General features: G+C 50.9%; 1 long non-coding RNA gene across 1 annotated transcript; it reads left to right on the top strand.

Annotated features, from left to right (window-relative positions):
* The first annotated feature begins 1,568 nt into the window (after positions 1-1,568).
* Positions 1,569-4,334, top strand: LOC131414206 (uncharacterized). Its single transcript, XR_009222157.1, has 3 exons — positions 1,569-1,813; positions 2,659-2,794; positions 4,280-4,334. It is a non-coding gene; the product is annotated as an uncharacterized LOC131414206 (long non-coding RNA).
* Positions 4,335-6,104: the final 1,770 nt, after the last annotated feature.

A 6,104-nucleotide genomic window follows, 5' to 3' on the forward strand; every position in this document is an offset into this window, starting at 1 on the left:
AACTGTGTTTTCTACCTTACCCAAGTCTCTCTTGGGAATGGTCATAGGTATGCAAGCAGTAATAACCTGAGAACAGATGGAGAAGTAAATAATTCTATTCCTTCCCCCACCCTGTGCCCCCAGCAAACAGTAAAACACTGTCTGATTCTTTGTCTTTTTTAAACAAACTTCACCAGAAATACATCTGCTGAACATGCTCCTTTTGGAAGTCAGGGCTACTGTTTCCTTCAGACACCTAATGCATTTAAGTGTCCAGATGCCACAAACCATTGAAATATTGCTCATGTGTCTACCGTACAGTTCCCAAACTGAGATTTCAGTAAACTTACGTTGCAGCTGCCAGGAAAAGAAAAAGGAAGCAAAAACAATGCCATCCACGATGACAAGTGGAATTAAACCAAATGAAAGTTTTCCTTTACAGATGCAGGGATACTTGAAAGAAAATCACTCCTTACAAGGAGTGAGGGAACTAAAATTGCTGTGGGAAGAAAAATAGAGCCCGTGTACAAATGTTTTCAAGGCAACTTGCAAAATTCCAAATTATCTTGCCAGCAAAGATTAATGAACTGTCTCCTCTGGAGCAGAAACGTGCTGGTGATGGTGGTCAGGGTAGGCCACTCCAGGATGCACCACTCTGGTATGCAGATTATTTTGAGCTGAAGACAATAAAGAGTCAGGAGACTCAGGAAGAACATTTGCTTTTCCCCTCCAAAATTGCCTAAAGAATTTAACATAGAAGACCTGTTTCAGGAAGGAGCCAATATCATATGATGGCTGTAATATAATGTAAAATAGATGTTACAATAGGATTGGCACCAACAAGCCCATTTTATCAAAATTTCTGTCTCTTCCTGGTCACATTCTCTATAGCTTGCCCTCAAAAGAGTTGTCAGACAAACATTTGTATTTCTATTTCCATGTGAATTGTCTTCTTCCCTGTGAAATCCCAGACCACTACCCCTCCAGCACCTTCCACACCTTTAGCTACAGTACAATACTTAAGCAAGCAGCTTAGACAGAATGACGAGCTGCTCATTTCCGAGTTTCTCACATGTATACATGTTATTAAACTTGGTATTATTTTCTCCTGCTAACCTGTCTTTTAATCATTTAGGCAGCCATAAGATCCTTAAGGGAAAGGGCAGAGGAGGATGCTCCCTCCTGCCCAACACTAGTATTGACCAAAGCACCAATACCCCATCCCTGCTCCCCGAACACATTGTATTAGGACCCCGAGAAGTTAAGGCCCAGCGAGATGGATTGTTTCTCTTTCTCATCACAGAAAAAGAAGTTGGAATGACCTATCAGTCAACAAAAACATGCATGTGTTGTGAGCATTGGAATATGTCCCTCCCCTCCAGCCTACATCATAACTACAGAGGAGTTAGAGAGCTTCCACTTCTTAAGTCCTGGCGGGGAAGGAAAAAGCTTCCCAAGAACCATTGCCCCAGACTCACCCAGTGCCCCCCCTCCCCTCCCTGACTCCCTGCTGCCCTTCCCGCCCCAGCAGCCATGGGCTTGTCAGGCCAGCACCAGAGCACCAAGGCTGGATGGAAAGAACGTCCAGACCCACAGGGACCTGGTTGTCAGATGCACGGGTCTCACTATGGGAGCTGTCCCCACCTGCTCTGCCTGAGGAGCCACTCCTCACAACGGCCCCGCCCCAAACTGCGCCAGCCAGTCCCAGCTGCTAAGGGCCCAGGCGAGCACAGTGTTCCATGCCGACCGGTGCAGGTGCACTTACCCGCGTCCCTCTCCCCGCTGCCCAGGAGAATGAGGACAATGTGATGCTCAGCCGCTGAGGCCAATCCAGGTGAGCAACGTGGGTAGGGCCAGAAGTGCGGGTGGAAGTGCATCAGTCGCCATCTTGGCGTCCGGCGGGGCCCCTCTCGGAGGGCCGGCCACATTCTCCCACCCCCTCGGTCTGGGTCATTTGCTATGAATACCGCAGCAGTGACCCATCAGGGCAGCGGAACAGACGCGTTTTGGCAGTGTGACCCCAGGGTGGGTGCATCAGGCAGCAGTTTTCCTAGGCCCACAGACGTGGCCATCTTGCTTTACGGAGGACAGGTGGGCACACGCCGCCATCTTGCCATCCTTTGGGGCCCGGGAGCCAGCTCCCACTTGCTGCACAGTGTCGCTTTGAGCCCTACTCTTGTGGCAGTCCCACTGTGGGACAGAGAGGAGGGGGCCTGAGCCTGGCAGCATGACAGCCTGAGGCCCAGGATGGTGATCACTGCACTGCCGTGAACTGATCCCACCACTGGGCAATGAGGAGAAACAGCCATCTCCTTCCACAGGTAACCAGCTGCTGCCGCCCAGTCAGCCCCCCTGGTGTTCCAGCCCAAGCCAGGCAGCACTCTGTGCTTGGGGCCTTGGGGCCGGTCCAGCGGGTGAGTGAGCACCAGGCGCTATGTGGCCTTGGTCTGTGCCACTGTCTCTGTTCCCGGCACCTCGGGCCACTGCGGCCATCCCATGGCTACTGGCGTCCACCTTATGGCCTCCACCACACTGTCACCCCCACCCCCTGGGCACTCTGCTCTCCACTGATTCAGGCTGGGGCCAACAATGTCAAGAAACGGGGTATTCTGGAAACACGCTTTCTTAGGTCACTATCTTCTTGCATTTGCCGTGACTTTTCTGCTCTTTTGATGGCAGGGAGCCTGCCTTGATCTCTGCGATCAGGAATGTGGCTGAGCAGATGCAGCTTCTACCTCCAAAGGGACACGCCTCTCAGATGCTCTGTTGCTAGAAGGGTCCTGGCAGTGCAGGGAAAGGTGGCTCTGCACTGGAGGTGAGTCCTGGAGAGGCGTCTGACTCTGCAGACTCTGCATGTGACAGCATCCTGGGTGGAGGAGGTTGCGGCCCACTCCTCACTGGGAGGCTTACCCTGGGGACTCAGGGAAGGGGCTCCTCTCTTCACTTCTTCCTTGGGCTCCCACAGCATGATGAGAGGTTTGCCTTCCCCTTGGCCTGGCTCCCTTCATGAGGGCTTCTGGAATTCAGCCAGTTGAGTGAGTCCTTTCCTGCGGACTCGGCAATGGAGGTCTCAGAACAGTGCACTGAAGATATTTTACTTTGAAAACCTCTTGGCAGATCCTTTTGTTTCATGTTGCAGGTTGTTATTGAATTTTTAAAGACCTGAATGCTACTTGTTGTCTTTAGTCTTATTCAAAGTTAACAGCGGTTTTTTTTAAGTCGGAAGTTGTTACAATCTATCCAAAGAACTAGTAATGTGAGCTTGTTTCAGAGGTCAGACAACATGCTTTCTTGACAGTTTCCTTCAGAGTCTGTGTCCCAAAAGATTTGTTACTGTTTTTGAGAATGAGGCAAAACACTGCAGAGAAGGTTGCTCTTGGCATATGTCATTGTTTAACGTGATCTGAGGGCAAAAGAGGTGGGGGTCCTTTGGTAACTCGTCACAAAACATTGAGAAATGTTAGAAGGTCAGGTTGCTTGGAACTCCCTGAGGACCTAGTATCCACAGCGGCCTCATGGGGGTTAGATGAACTCAAGAGGAGAAGAAAGCCGAGAGAGAGACCCCCTACGTCCCCATGTGCATAGTTTTCGCTAAATAGAGATTTTACCTTAATGAGGAGAAAAGATTATGAAGTGTCTTGGTCAGTACATTTCAGGGGCTGGTTGCTTGGTACAGGAAGCAGCTTTCCTCCTGGTAGTGGAAGGACAAGAGGAACAACGAACCACAGCTCTTGGGGCTGACCTCCTCTTGGCGGCGGTCCCGCATCCTCAGCTGCTTGAGTAGAGCTGGGGCCAGGGGCCCTGCTGAGTGCCTGGGAGGCTCTGCTGGCCGACACCTGGCCTGGCTTTGAAATAGGGGGACCAACCCTCCCCGTTTTAGCACCCAAAGTCCTGCATCCCAGGGACAGCAGGAGGGTTGGACAACCATGAGCTTCTAGGAACTATTTTTGAGGCTTCCTGAAGCCTTTCCTGTTGTCTTGGTGTCATCCTGTGCTCTCTGCCCGAGCATCTGTGGCCCTACAGGGCACTTACCAGAGCCTGGGATGAGGTCTTCACCTTCCTTCCTTCTCTGCCCTACAGATGGTCAGCTCCTTAAGGTAGACAGTGGGTCTTTCATCTTTCTATTCCAGTAATAACTTGCAAGCAGAGGTGTTCCTTACATATTTCCTAAAGGTTTAAATGGGCAAAGTTCCTAAGTGTGGGTGTTCCCAAAAACACTTGTTTTGCTTTTATAGTTGATTATTTTAGGGGGAGACATTTAATTCTTTCTTTTTAATTACTTTTTCATGTATCCTTGCAGGCTCCACATAAAGGGCTCAAAACTTCTGGTCCAGTGTCTAAAAGCTGTTCACAGGGATGACTGGACCTTACTAAGCGTTCTTTCATCTGTAGTGAACATTTCACCAAAAAAAACTCTTGGACAGGCTGGAGGATCAGTACTACGTGCTCAAGCCCACGGCCTTGCCCTCCAACTTCCACCTGACTGAGAAGGAGGAGCTGAAGGCCGTGGCCACCCAGGAGAAATGACACCAAGATAGCCGCCGGGGACCTAAGGAACATGCGAGTCAAGCAGATGGGAAAGGAGCTTCAGGTTCATCCTCATCCTTGAGGGAAAACCTGAGGGCCCAGCCAGGGTCCCGCAAGTTGAAGCGAGCCTCTCTGCAGGGCGAACCCGCACCCAGTGCCACCCAGGAAGCCACCAGTCAGGCGCGGGCACAGAGTCTCTGGAAGGAACTCCAGGAGACAATGTGGCCTCCACAGTGTGTGGCAGCCTGGGAGATGCAAACACATCTGCTGTAGATGCTGGCGATGAGACCCCCTCTGCCCAGCCAGGGCCGGCTGGGTAAGACTGGCGTTTCCGTGGGTGACTTTATCCCTCAGGATCTGTGGCATGCACATTTATTGGCTGGCTTCCTTCTTACAGTTTCTCCTCAGCACACACTCAAGAGAGGCCATCTGTCCCTTGAGAGGCTGTTGACCGAAAGAGGCTGAAGAGAGATGTGGAGCCCAGCTACAGCGGGACCAGCCCTGGGCCTGATGAGAGCTTGGCCCAGAGCCCCCACATTCATCATTCACAATGATGCCTCAGAAACCCTCCAGAGCCCCTTCACCCTCCAACAGATGTCACCCCCGAGCCAGCGGAAGAAGATGTGCAGGGCGAACACAGCGACACCGGCCCCACGTCCCTCAGCGGGGTCATCCTGTCAGCACTGGGGGCCCAAGAACAACTCGACTTGCTGTCTCCTACTACTTCTGCTCCCGGGGGAACCGGAGCACGGGTGCCACCTGCGGGAGCAGGTGGAGAAGGACAGCGAGCTGAAGAGGGGCAGCTGCCAACAGCCAGGTGCACACACTGCAGGAGGAGATGGACGAGCTGAATGAAGGGGGATCCCTAACTGAGGAGCATGCTGCCCCCCACTGAGGTCAGTCCCGGTGCTCGGGGCTCCCCCACTGCCTGCTCCTCATGAGGTGTTTCCTGCTCTGCAGCAGACGACCCCTGAGCACTTCTGTGTGCAGCATGCCTGCTGCTGTCTTGGGAGAAGGCTCTGCTGGTAGCCGCCCCTCGCAGACAGGGAGCCCAGGCTGCAGAGCTCACCCCGCTCGCTCTAGGGTGCTCGAGAGGCAGCATTAGTTGTCAGGGTTTAGCAGGTGCGAAAGGAGGCATTACAGGTCAGCTGAGAAAGCCACGCCTACCCAATGAATTGTACCTGGATCGTTGGTTTAAAACTTGAACAGGAGAAAATCAGCTTCTATTGCATCCCTCACACAAATGTAAATTCCAATGAGTTAGGATCTAAATGTGAAATAAAATCGACATAGTAAACTATTAGAAAATTTATAAGAGACTCTTAAAGTCATGGGGAGGTTCTTTCCATTTGTGTTTTAATGAATATCCTTGAACTGAAGTCATTTTGACCACTTTAATAATTTCTTTAAAATTTGAAACATCTTTTTGAGTAGAATACATTCTCTTTTGTAAAATTTAAAACACCAGAGAAATATATAAGCTAAGAAGTGGTAAAAACTCCTATTTCTCACCTACCTCCCAACTTTTATTCCTTGTTGGTAGTAAAATTTGGTGTGTAATCTCCTCGACTGTTCCCTGTGCTTTACATACATATTTC

Source organism: Diceros bicornis, chromosome 14 (genome assembly GCF_020826845.1).
Source record: "Diceros bicornis minor isolate mBicDic1 chromosome 14, mDicBic1.mat.cur, whole genome shotgun sequence".
Taxonomy (NCBI): Eukaryota; Metazoa; Chordata; class Mammalia; order Perissodactyla; family Rhinocerotidae; genus Diceros; species Diceros bicornis.